The sequence below is a fragment of the Pyrgilauda ruficollis genome, unplaced genomic scaffold, assembly GCF_017590135.1.
Source record: "Pyrgilauda ruficollis isolate IOZ18807 unplaced genomic scaffold, ASM1759013v1 scaffold1, whole genome shotgun sequence".
Lineage (NCBI taxonomy): Eukaryota > Metazoa > Chordata > Aves > Passeriformes > Passeridae > Pyrgilauda > Pyrgilauda ruficollis.
In genome coordinates this window covers 15,965,191-15,978,835 of record NW_024508100.1, presented here as the reverse complement: position 1 = coordinate 15,978,835, position 13,645 = coordinate 15,965,191, and the positions used below count along the sequence as shown (strand labels likewise).

Here is a 13,645-nt window from a genome sequence, read left to right as displayed (position 1 = left end):
TCCTTTTAGTGCTTCCTGGCACAGGAAAGAGCTCTACTTTGGCTTGTATTTTAGAGGAAAGGGAAATGTCACTCTTTGTGTGTTCAACTGCTCTATTTCAATAAAATTGTATAGTTCAACCAGTTTTGCCTAGTGTCAATTTCTATGCATGTAGGAAAATTTTCCTGTGATAAAACTGGAAAGAAATATACCTTTTCTTGCACTTGTCTCTCCTGTACTCCTCACACATATTTTCAGTGAAACTTTTGCTACTACCTCTTTCTTATCTCATAATTCTTTTTTAATATATGCAAGAAAACTTTTTACAATAAAAGAAGCACTTCGTGTTTCAGATTAAAACATCAAAGAAGATATGGTGATAAACATCTTTCTTTCCTCCAGGAAATTAGCTTTTATACTTGACCTAGCAACAGGACACCAAATTAATTGTTTTCCATAAGAGCTATTACTCACAATTGTGACAATTTCCCATAATGTGCTACCATGGTAATTGAATATTGCCATTCACTTTGAATACAATTTTAGTCACAGAGCAAAGTTAAATGCTGCAGACAGAAAAGTGTGTAAGCTTTTGAAGATGATCCATGCACTAATTGCTAGGCTATGATGGCATTTTCATTTATTATAGGCTGCTCAACCATTAATTGTGTATGGTGATACAGATCACTAGTTTTTCTCATTGAACAAGTTACAAAGGTTAACTGAACCTGAGTTAAAAAAAATTCAAGAAAAAATATTATATATTATGACACACAATAATATGATTTTAACTCATTGACCAACTGTACTTTTAATAAAAACCCCCAAAGATTTCTAAGAATATAATAATATATTCTCTGTAATTGGCTCAATTTTGTAAAATAAAGGTTTAGTATATCAGGCCACAAACAAGGAATAAATAAAGCTGATCCTTTGTATCTGATATACTTAAAATTTTTGGTGATAAAAAGGATTTCTTTCACAAGTTAGTGCTCAGAACAAAGCTGCAGCTAGTCTTGAGATTTCTTTTAGTTAGCTATTGGACTCAAATGTACTACCTTGCTATGTGGAATTTATTTTCCTGGTAAATATTTGTTATTAAACATAATGGCATAATAAAATCACATGCAGCTCCTGAATTTCAGATACTTGAGGTACCCCAATATATTGGTATACTGTGAAGTATTTGGCATCCTGTGACAGGCCCAGCATTCTAGTTTTAAGAATTATTAGAGATAGCTGCTTTTCAAATAATTTAATCTGTTTAATATAGGACAACTTTTTATGCCAACATATACTAATGTTTGAAACTCATGATGTAGTCTATTTGTCAGAGTGAAACAAAATTTTGAAAGCATAACCACTGATTTTATTTATGAATAGTTGAGTGAATACAACTTCAAGGAAATCAAATTCCATAAGTGACCAGAAGTACTGAAACATTACTGTTTTACTAAATGCAGTTATATAGATCTTTTTATATTCTGAAATGTGAACTTCAGAAGCTTCTTAAAACACCATCTTGAATACATTTTATTCTAAAAGAAAATATGTTCATTTTTTTAAAACCTCCAAGATGATCACGTATGTTCAAACCTATTGATTTTAAAGAAATGCACACATCTAGAGTATTCATGAATACAGAGATGCAAAACTGAAAATAAATTGTATGCTGAAGTGAATGTCTGTATCTGAAAATTAGACCAAAAGTAACAATGTGAAAACAAACATGACTGAAACATTAGAAATATTCCAATACATATTTCAATTTCAGTCCCAGCTTTGCAAATATTTCTTTAATCTATCAACTCTACAAGTTTTGTATTTCCTTCCCATATTTATATAACCACATCATGATGTCAGGATGGTTTTTTTTATAAAAAATCTTCTAATAGCAAACATATTTGGAATTTAAAATGTGATATGTGCCTACATTCTTTATATTTCAGTCTTCCCTGTTATCCACAATAGCCTACTATATAGAATCCACTGACCTGAGCCATTGAGTCTCTACCGCCTTGTCACTGAAGCTGCTCTCTGCTCACCTTCATTTCAGTCCTAAAGGTTGTTATCTGAAAGCTCCTTGTAAAGCCTGCAGTGTGCAACTGTACACCAGCTCATTCCACCAACCAAAGCAAAAATCACAGAATGCCAGAAGCCATGACTATGAAAACTTGACCTCAGGAAAATCACAAAACTCAGGAATCTGGTGACAGCTGCTGTGACAAGTTCATCCTGCTTGATGAGGAAGTTCTTTTCCCCTTTTTTTTTTTTTTAATGCTATTTACACATAGATGGCTTTGAGTCTGTTATATACAGCATCTGTCATAAACTTTTGTGTGATAGGAATAAAATTAATTCTTGTCACCCTATATGTAGTACTTTGATTGATATTCAAACTTAATGTGTTCTTCACCAGTTGATTATGGGCTATTTAATGTCTTGTGGTCACTTGCAGAAGAAGCCTATAAAGTTGATACTTTAGCCCTGCCTATGCTAGGAACCTTAAATCTTAGATTACCTGCTTGCTGAGCAAAGTATTTTGAAGATGTTGCCCATTACAGCAAGACTTTGAAAAGGAGGCTGCTAACTACATAAAATTTACCATCACAGAAATGTCAGGTACTAAGGATGTGAAGAAATGGGAGTACATCCGGCAAATCTGTATTAAAAAAAAAAGCATCCATTTTCTAGTTCAATTTTGTATTACATATTATCATCTATTACTGTAAACATGCCTATGGTTTGCAGGAGGTCAGATTACTAAATCATAACAAATCTTCAGGTTTTATCAAATAAGCTATAAAACACATATATTTACACACACCATTGTGAGGAATCTATTTTCACTGAGGAAAAAATCAAATAAAAAATAAAGTCAAGAAAAGAACTGACTATAATCTGTAGGCACATAACATTTATTATCAGTTTGTTCCTAACCCCACAGAAGTAATTCTACTTCATAACCATGAAAGTATGCTTTGTGTGTTGTCATACAGCGAAGACACTTTACTATTACAAAAAAGCAAGATATTGTAGACACCTCTGCAACTCTTGTTGAGTTATGGGACTAATTCTAATAAAATTTGCCTTTTCTATGTGCAATTTTTTTCATTTTTGTTACATTGTTCCACAGGGTCTACTTTTGTTGGATCAAGTATTTCTATAGAAATGAATGGGAAGGAGAGGGAGGAGAGTTGTGTTTTGGTTTCACACAAATGCTTCATATTAGAATAAAATAAAACCATTCCAGCATTTAGCCCCAGTGAAATCAAACTAAGACATCCAGTTAAGTTCAGCATGAATAATATTTCACTAGAAAAACTTTAGCAATAATGGAATTATAGAATAATTCAGTTGAAAGGGAGCTGAGTCTGAAAGAGAATTCAGGACAACTTTTTTTTCTAACCTCTACCATAAAGTAGGACCAAGTCTGAGATAACACAAGATTGCTCAGTACTTGATCCAGCTGTCTCTCAAACATCCCCCAAGGATGGGGACTGAAGAACCTCTTTGAGGGGTATGGTTATCTGCTTGCTCGTTCTTTTAAGGACAATGTTTTTCCTTATGTCCAGCTGGACCATTTCCTTGTTTCAATTTCTGCAAATTTCTCATATCCTCTTGCCACCACTGTGAAGGAGCCTGGTTCTCTTTTGGATAGCCCTTCCACAGGTGCAGGTGGATGGAATGTAGGAGAATAAAAATAGTGATGAAGGTAATCTCACCCCTAAGGAGTTACAGCTGCGCTAATTATCAAGAATTAAGAACAGGCCTGCCTTTAATAGGCCACAGCTAGATCTAATTAGAATGGGTATTGTAAAAGAGTAGGTTGGCTGGTTGAGAAGTTAAATGGGCTTTGTTGGCTGTGCTGAAAAGAAGAAGGAGTCAGTGCTGTGAGGCGCTGCCTATGAGAAATCGCCAAGAAGGTACAAAACCTTTGCAATAAGATGGCAACAATTGGTGATCCTGATGCGATCAAGGACCCAGGATGGTGCTGGCTTCCTCCTGAATGGCAGTGTGTGCAGCAGGACACAAGCTGCGTGACAGAAGTGGCACATGGCATGGCCACAGCAGCAGCCGGTGCCTCAGCAATAGCATGGCTCCTGAGGAGTACGAGGGGAGGTTTGCTAAGTCACTGCTACATGAGCACTGGAACAAAAGCAACATGGAGCTCTGAGAGGCAGAGTCAGAGCTGCACCGACAACATGTAAAAGAAGCCCTCTAAAATTGTATAGTGGCCATCTCCACAGTTACCCGATGTGATTGGGAGTGGGCTGCAGGGCAAGGTGCAGCCGGAGATGGAGCCCAGCGTAGCATTGAGAGCAGCAGGAGAAGCTGCCTCGTCTGGACCTGACGGATTTTGACACCTGAGGTACAGGTGAGCCGCGGGGGACACAATGAGAAATAACATATTGAGTGCAGAACAGATTGTTTTGTACAAAACCTTTGCAATAAGATGGCAACAGTCAGGTTTCTGTAGGGACCCCTCAAAGCTTTGTCTTTTTCAGCTAAACAATCCCATCTTTCTCAGCAGCTCCTGAAAACCCTCTACTGCATTCATGCAGTCTATCAATTTCATTACAGCTGGGGTGCCCAAAAATTGGGCACAGGACTTTAGATGCAGGCTAAGTTCTATGAGGAAAGTGGGTAATCACTCCTCTTAACCTCCTGGCTGGGTTCCTAGAGACAGCCCAGGACCCTTCCAGCTTTGATGCCAGGGCACACCAGGTTCTTCCTGGGCAACAGAGCTGCTGCCCAGTCAGTCAGGCCCCAGCGTGTGACATGGCAGGGGGAATTGTGCTTACCCAGCAGCAGGATTTAGTATCAGTTTGTGTGAGTTTCATGAGCTTACTCACTGGCAGCCCATTCTTTCAGCGTCTCTAGGTTCCCCTACACAGCAGTCTTACCATAGAGAGTATCAACTGGTTCCCCTCTTCTCTTTACCCCTTGCCTGCCAATTTGGTGTCATCTAGAAATGATGAGTACACATTGTTACCTTTTTCACGTCTTTGATAAAGACAAACCCCTTCAGTTTTTGGTGACCACTAGATAGAAAATGACTTATTAACTATTATCCTCCAAGACAGGTCCTCCAAGCTATGTTTTATCTGTTCAGCTGTCTGCTCATCCAGACCATAACTTTCTAACTTGGATACAAAATTATCCATCATATAAGAATAATAACTTCTTTAAGCTAAATACTTATCAGCTGAGGCTAGCTAAAACTGCAGAAAAGATTAGTACAACATAATCATGACAGGGATGGAATGCTAGGAAAAAAAGTTAATTTCCTATCTGAAAATCTCAAATTAAATTATCATAACAACTACTTAAAATCAGACCTAATGGCTACAAAGTGTTTCATGTTATTAGTACAATCATATATACTGTATTATTAGTTATGGATATGCATTTTATTATATTATTAAAACATGTTTTGTAATATATATATTAAAACTTAACATTTATCAGACCAAGAAAAGTATTCATTAATGAGGTATAGAGCAAGATGGGTAATTTCTGGTGTTTCCTGTATCCCAGTGTCTATCTAAACCATACTGGGCTTTAGAAGTCTGCAGAAGATTACTTAGGAACCTGAAACAGTTTTTTCCATGTTATTGGAAAGAACAGAATATAACTGTTACTGCTCTAACATCAGTGATATTCTAGCATCTCCTCTTTCTTCTGGTATTGTGTATACAAGTGACACCATATTCATTAGATGTTAACTTTTTCTTTGCAGACATTTCATTACAAAAATCTCTTTGCTGAATGTTTATTACATATTTTCTGAACATGTGTTATTCTTACAGGGTTATTTTTTGAAGGACGTGGCCTTTAAAGTGCCACCGCAAACATAGAGAAATGCAAACTTTTGGAAACATAGTCTTAGATCAGTTTGCAGTATGATATGCAATTTGGGTTTATATACTTAGGGATTTACTGAATCTCATTGTTACTTAGCATGCAGTTACTTCCAGCTCTGAAATAAAGTGAGATGATCTGTGGTTACAGAAAAACATCAGGCCAGCTTCACAGTTTTGCCATGCAACCAAAAGAAACTCAATGGTTTTGATTGATTTTCATTTTCCATTTTTTACTTTTTCTTTGAACCAGAAACTCAAAGTGATCCTTGAAGAAATAGTGGGACAGGAGGTGCCAACTGACATGGAGCAGACCTGAAGAAAATATTCACACCAACATCAGTGAAAGAAAACTGTGAAGTTTCACTTACAGCAGTCTGCAGAATGCATTTTGTCAGGACACTGAAGTATCAATTACCATCTCTGTGTCATCTTTTTACATTTCCTGTTATCTGCTGCAGAAAGCTAGGCAGACACAGAGGATTCCTGATGTAGTTTGGAGAACACTCCTTTATGAAAAGGAAAATAATTACATCTGATGACCACTCTACATCTTTTAATGAAAACTTGGGTAAAACCCAACAATTGCAATATATTTTTGAAACCCACATGACATAACTGTGTTTCTTGTTCACTAAATCCTTTCTCCAATACAGAAATATTGATTAATATTAAGTAATTAATATATAGCATTATGATATTTTCAAAAAGGCATATTTTTCTGAAGACTGTTGGAAGGTTGCAATTTCGTGTATCATATATTGCTTAAACAAGGACATTCTCTTACCCAAGCAAGTAAGTGTATTTACAGATACTGCAGATAAAGCCAATAATAGTGGTGGGGTGTAGGGAAAGGCAAAAAACTCCTTTCACAGATTGAGTTCAGATGTAAGAAAGAAAGGCTGTGAACTAGAAATGACAGCGCTTTGGTAATCAAGGAGCTACAGGAATCTTACCTGCAAAAAGTTTCATCATCTTAAAAAAATTTGATTTCAAAAATAAATGAAGAAAAATCAGAGATATCTCATTTATTGTTTGACAAAATGAGTTAATAGAAAGATAAGTCAATTGCCTACTGTTTGATAATTACGAGCTTTAATTCACTGCTGAACAAAAACTCCAGTGAGTAGTCTCTTACTTTTTGTCACTTGCTGTTTGATTTGATCTCTTCAATAAAATTTTGTTTAGAGGATTTGTGATTAAAAAAATTGAAAGATTCTTGAGTTGAGAATCATTCTGTATTTTGTAAGTGAATAAAGCATAAAGTTTCCTCTTTAGCAGAAAATTGAGATTGTTTCCTTAGTAATACTATAATCGATGCATTTTCTTTGTCATTATATTGTTTCAATTTATTTATCAAAGTAGCAGAACATAGATCCGCTTTGAAATTATAAATAAGTAAAAAATGAAGCTTTAATTGTTTCCATGTTACTGTACTTCATACATGACAAGAATGTGATGAGTCTCACCACAGGTGTCGCACCTTGTTGCGGACATTTAAAATAAATATTTGTAACAGCCTATTTTGTTCTTTCTCCTGTTTTAGCAGCTTATTACATACATACATATATATATGCATGTATATACATACATCTATATAAATATTTTCTTAATATTACATGCCGGAACCAAGTAAGCTCACAATATGCTCTTGGCAAGGGTCTGCAAGTTTAGAATACATCTCTATGGGACTCAGACTTCTTATTAAAGATCAATTAGTTGGATATTTTTTTCCAATTGTTTGTATCCAATCAAAAGGTGGATTTATGTGTCATAATCCTGAGCCCTGAAATGTTTATCTTTTAGAACAGTACACAGATTTGAGTACAGCCTTTAAGAAGGCCTGATCAAAGACTAGTGCCAAAGTCTGGACTTCAGAAACAAACAAAATAAAACCCAACACATGGTAAGACAAGCCATAGAAGCTCTCTTCATGTAAAAAGTAATCCTGTAAATCCTGTAAATTTAGTTGTCTAAGTCTGCACTAGGAAGGCAATGTGAAACTGTGGTTTAGATCTTTCTTTTACCCTTGTTTTAACCTGTCTGTTATGGGAAAGTTGCATTTACTCGTTATCATCAGAAGTTAAAGAGAAAGAGTGAGTCTCTCAGGAAGACTAGACATGTGTTGCTTTATTTCTGAAAGGATTATATCCACCACTTATCATCTGAAAATTGTTGACTTAAAAAGAATTCTAGGCCAATTTGTTGAGATACATAAGCTTGAGAACTAAGATCATCTTCAGGCTTAGTAACTGGATTTTTGGTCAGCAGCATGAGGACAACAGTACAGTAATCCATAGACTACCCTGCATTTTACTTTAAAACAGCATTAAATTAATCGAATACAGGTATTCAGAAGTGGAATTGTCATCATTATCTTCTCTTTCAGAGTAATTTTAAAAGAATTTGACAGCTATCATTGCATTTTTAATAGGTCTACCTCATTAGGCTACCCTGAGCTCTCATCACATCAAATGATTTAGAAAATAGAGAACTACTTGTTTCAAGAATTCAAGGAATATTTTACATTAATAAAGCACTATGTTTGCTGAAGTGTCTGTCAGAAAAGCATAAAAGAGCCCCTAGGCTCTATGTCTATTTCTGTGAATAAGGCAATCACCATTTAAAAGTAGTGGTTCCTGCCTTGAGTCTACCAAGGACTGTAAAGAAAGAAAATCATTCAAGTTTGAAATCTACAAAGGTCACTAAATAAATTAAACCTAGGTTTTTCCTCTTTGAGTAAACTAAGAGAGGAGCATTCAGATCACAGCTCTCTCCTAAAGCTAATGCTAATTTAGGTGAATTATCCCTGAGAGATTCAAAGGAAAGTGATTTCACAAACTTTAGAACTAATGGGATGCATTCTTAATGCTGATATAAATGTACCATCTTCCTGGTTCAGCTTTGTCCTTTTGCAATAGAAAGGTCCTTTTATCACCTTTTGGTCTCATAATCCCAAATCATTCTGAACACTTAAACTATTCCATTAATTCTTGCTGCCCTATATAAAACCTAAAATTGCCGATTCTTAGTGTCCTTAAACTCTTTCCTAAAAATTTAAAAGGGAACCAGGATGATTTGCCATTTTAAATGCTGGGTGGTTTGTTTGGGTTTTTTTTGTGTGTGTGGGGGAGGTTTTGTTTTGTTTTGGTTGCTGCTGTTGTTGATAATTGGTCGGCTATATTTTTTACTTAAATTGTCATACTGGCAAAGTTGTGGATCTCCTTTATTTTTTTCAATTAAAAATAATAAATTCTCAAAAAAGCATTGTTGACTATTCAGCCAATAAGAAGTAAAAACTAAATACATAAAACATTTTCACTGCAAAATAAGAATTAATAACAATTAGGAGATCTTGAAGTTACACCAATTCCTTGGTGAAAGAAAAATTATTTGTGTAAAGAAAAGTATTTCCCCACTGGAAATAACAGAAAAGCAGAGTCAGATTCTGTATCAAACCTAGATAAACTACCACTCATTAAACATACGGTTGATATAAACTGCTCTTTTCCAACCTTCATAATTTCTCACAAAATCAGTGTTTTCTAAATGAAATATTTCATTACTGATCCTTAGAAAACTGGGTAGAAGTTTTTGTTAATTTCAGAATTATTTCTTTCTAATGATTGAATTTTTAACAAATTCAGTGAATACATACTCATACACAGGCTGAAACACTGTGGTAAATTTCAACAAGATTAAAACTTGATGGAAGTATTAATAGTCCTCTCATGACAGAGTTTCATAATGTGAGTACTGTCAGACCCTGAATTATTATAGTACTCTTTGCTTCATAATTTATGTATTCTGGAAACTGAGTAACAACAGGTACACTAGGTAATGGAAGTCTCTATGGATACTATGGTATCCATATAATGTGGAATGAATAGCTGTCAGTACAATGAAACTTGGATTACAAAATGTACTTAGTCATCCTTTCTTACATTGACATCTCATTGACCTGTGACCTCCTAAAACAATGCTAATAACAAATCTATAATAAAAAATATACATATCCCAACTACATATGGAACTAATGCAGTTTTTGGATTTTTCCATACTATTAACCATTAATTTAATGGTATCCTGTAACCCAGTTTCAGTGCTTCTAGTTTCTGGCAGGGAGGGAGGTGCAAGGAATAAAAAAAATGTTGGGTTTTTTCATATCTCTGAGGCTGTTCAACTATATAAAGAAGGATATAGAGAAGTTTATCATAAGGACCACAGACCACAGAAGTTGACCACAAATACAGTAAAAGTTTAAAACACTTAAAGCGAGGTAATTCTCTTATCTTTCTATTGTGCCTAAAGAGTGGTGACAGATTAGGTCAGATGTGCTTCAATGAGCTCAGGAGTGAATGCTTGAAAAGTCTCTGACTCGGTCTTAACTTTTTTTACTCACAGGGGTTTAAAATTGAAGACACCTGTAAGGTAATGAGCTGAAAACTGTTTTTCTCCATGCATCCAGTTAGTTAATAGCAAGCATGAAGTTCTTTACACCAGACTGACGTATTCCTGAAACTCAATCATAACCTTTCATTATCATTTATTTATTCATTTATTTTATTAAGGAAAGTATGTTAGTACTTGCTTACCATCAACTTTATCCTAAATTTCTTTAAAGAAGGATAAGAGGAGCAGATGCATAAAACGGAATGGATTTTTCATGAACCTGTGTTAAACTGGGAGAACATTCAAAATAATATATCTGGCCTGACATCTCACATAATCTAAGAAATTTTATTCAGAAATACAGTGTCTGTATGGTAGGCTTTGTGATAATACAGCTTGTCCAGATACTTTAGTTCCCACATGAGAAAAATGGAGTGGAGTTCACAAAAAAATCTTAGCAACCAACCACAGAACTAAGCACATTAAATATATGACATATACTTTTTCAGAGATAACATCTGAGAGTACTGTAGCCAATGACCTAGGGATTTTCTAAGCTTAAGGTTTCACAGCTGCTAAATGAGATATAGTCATTGATGAATTCATAATTAACTATGACAAGCAGTTCACAGTTCAGAATATTTCCTTATTTTAAAATTTATTTCTAAACAAATTTCTGATAACTCCACTGAACTGAAAAGTTTTTTAGCTAGTTCTGGACAGGATTTTTTTATTCACTTCCTTTGCATAATTTTATGCTCTCCTGGTATATCTGGTTTTATTTATCCTTTTCACAATGTGAAGAGTTCAAATTTACTTAGTTTCTCTTAATCTGGAAGCCATTCCTGTGGGAATACTATATAGAAACATGTGTTCTTAGTTGCATTATTTGTTACTATTATTTCAGAGTTTGCTAACAAAATCACTCATAAAGTAAAAACTATTATGGATATATGCATTTTCCCTCCCACTTTTTTTTAATAATGTTGTTTTCCAGATAATTATTTTAAAGAGTCCATTTTTTTATCCACTGTTTCCTCTTTGGTTTTTCGTTCATTTTTTGCATATCTCTTGCAGCATCGGTGAGGATACAACTGGTTCCACTTTCACACCCCGTTCCCTAACACATTGGAATTGTAACTGAAAAGGCAAAGAAAGTATGTAATTCACTGAGTACACTAAATTTGAACTGAAATTTTATTTACAATGAAATTCTTCCTGAGATGATCAAAAATACAAAAACAGTAATTTTGTTGTATTAAAAATATCAGTGCATTAAATGAATGAAAATAATGCTGGAAAGATGATGCAAGATGTTCAAACACAAACAAAAAACAAAAGAAAAAAGAGCTAAATGTATCATGATTATTTCCTTATTCTCATTTTACATGGGCAGTTTACAAAGGTGAAGTCATAATGCAAAGAGGATAATTATTTTTAGTTTAAATATACTTTCTGGAAACATTTTTTTTAAAAAAATAGCAAAGTTAAATTAAAAGAGAACAGATGCCAGAATGTTACAATTAATAACTTCAAATTATGTTCATTAATCCACAGCCTTGATTTAGACTGGGATAATCCCAGGTTTTGTACTTAAACCCAAAGAGGCTTTGGAGATTCCTATTAACCTTCTGAAGGGCATTTCACAAGGTCAGAGCTCTGTCACAAAATGAATATTAATGTCAGCAGAGGCTGTGGAATGAAACATTGCTGCACATCGATTTCTTGAGAGCACCATTTAAAGGAGGACTTATGGGAAAAGACGGCAAACAGCTGTCAGCACACAGCAGGAGCTGCAGGCTCCCTGGGAGCCGTGGGGGATGCTCGTGAGGATGGCAGGGCTGTGCCTCACCAGCCAGGGCTGTCCCACAGCCTCAGCCAGGAGCAGGTCTGGCTTCCTTTGGCAGGGGTTTAGTTCTGACCACAGCCTAACACTGAGCCTCTCCCCTCAGCAATCAGCAGAACCAGACTCTCCATGGCCATGCTGGTACTGAGCTGGCTCCAGAAGAAGAGCTCTCAAGACCCTCACAATAATAAATTTTTTGCACAAACTGCCTCATCCTACATCACAGATCACACATAGGAAAATTTGTCACAGAGGGTAAAAAAGAGCTTACGACAGTCCTCTCTACAGTTTCATGGATGTTTGTGGATCTTTCACAAAACAACACCCTGCATATCAGAAGTACAAAAACATCAAAACCAGAGATCTCTGGCAAAAGTAAAAGATACACCTGTAATCATTATTCTGGCACTATTGTAGTACATGCAACATCCCTTTAGATAAATGTTGCTATTATTCTATCATCACTGGAAGTTTCCTGTCAAGAACGTGTCAAAAAAAAAAAAAAAAAAAGTTATGTAGGTATTTAAGTGAATGGTCAAACATGCAGAAAAATTCCTTATGAACTTGGGCAGTGAGTATTTAAAACCTCCTATTTAAAGATTTACAGAAAACCTTTATACAGTCTTTGTGTCATCAGGTCTCAGTTATCTGGCAAACATTTCACAAAATACTTGCAATTATCTGGAAACTTGCAGAAAACAATTGTGGAAATTCATGAAGTTTGACAGTAGTCTTAAAACTTGAGAGCAGTGTTAACACACCCAAAAGCGAAATCTGGAGAATGCATGTATTTTAAGACGTGTTGCTGGGCTAGACTTTTTACAGAAAAAAAAAAAAAAAAAAAAAAAAAAAAAAAAAAGTACACGGCAGCAAAAGTAAAACGACAAAGTACATTTTTCTACTAGCACCTTGTTAGACCTCGATAATGTTTAATAGCCTGGGAACCTCAGTACTTTTTAAGACTTTTGATCTTAACTTCTTTTCAGTGTCCTGCCCTGCTGTGAAAGGGGAGCTAGGGAGGATTTTTCTCGATAGATTTCTCGGACAAAAATAAAGTGCAAACGCGGCAATATTATATCTGAGAACTGTTTATTGAAAAGGAAGTAAGTGCTCCTACCAAGGGCGGATAGAGAAGGGAGCAAAGAGGAGAAAAGAGAGACAGAGAGCGCAGCAGGGTGTCAGGACCCCGCTGTCCCGGGCGCTGAGGGCGGCAGCTCGGCAGGCGGAGCGTGCGCGCCGCGAGCTGCGCGGAGCCTGCGCGGCTCCCGGGCCGGGCCGGGCGCTGCCGGGCCGGGCCGGGCGCCATGGCCGAGCAGCGGCGGCTGCGTGTCCCTCCTACAGGCCCACAAAACCACCCCGGCCTATGGCGGTGCCTTCGCTGGTTTTATGTGCTAAAGCTCCTCCCACAGCCCGATTTCCCGGGCATTTCCCCGGGCACAGGGGCTCTGCCCCGCCGGCAAGGGGGGTCGCTGGCAGCCCGGCCGCGGCAGCTTTGTGTGCCCCGCTCGGCTGCCAGGCGGAGCCTCCCCGGGGACAGCGCTCCCAGCGCGGGCACAGCCCTGCG

The 13,645-nt window shown here is 36.4% G+C and overlaps 1 pseudogene; it reads right to left on the bottom strand.

Moving 5' to 3' along the window:
• The window catches only part of LOC121365212, a 55,356-nt pseudogene extending 41,969 nt beyond the window's left edge, over positions 1-13,387 (bottom strand).
• Between the last annotated feature and the right edge of the window lie 258 nt (positions 13,388-13,645).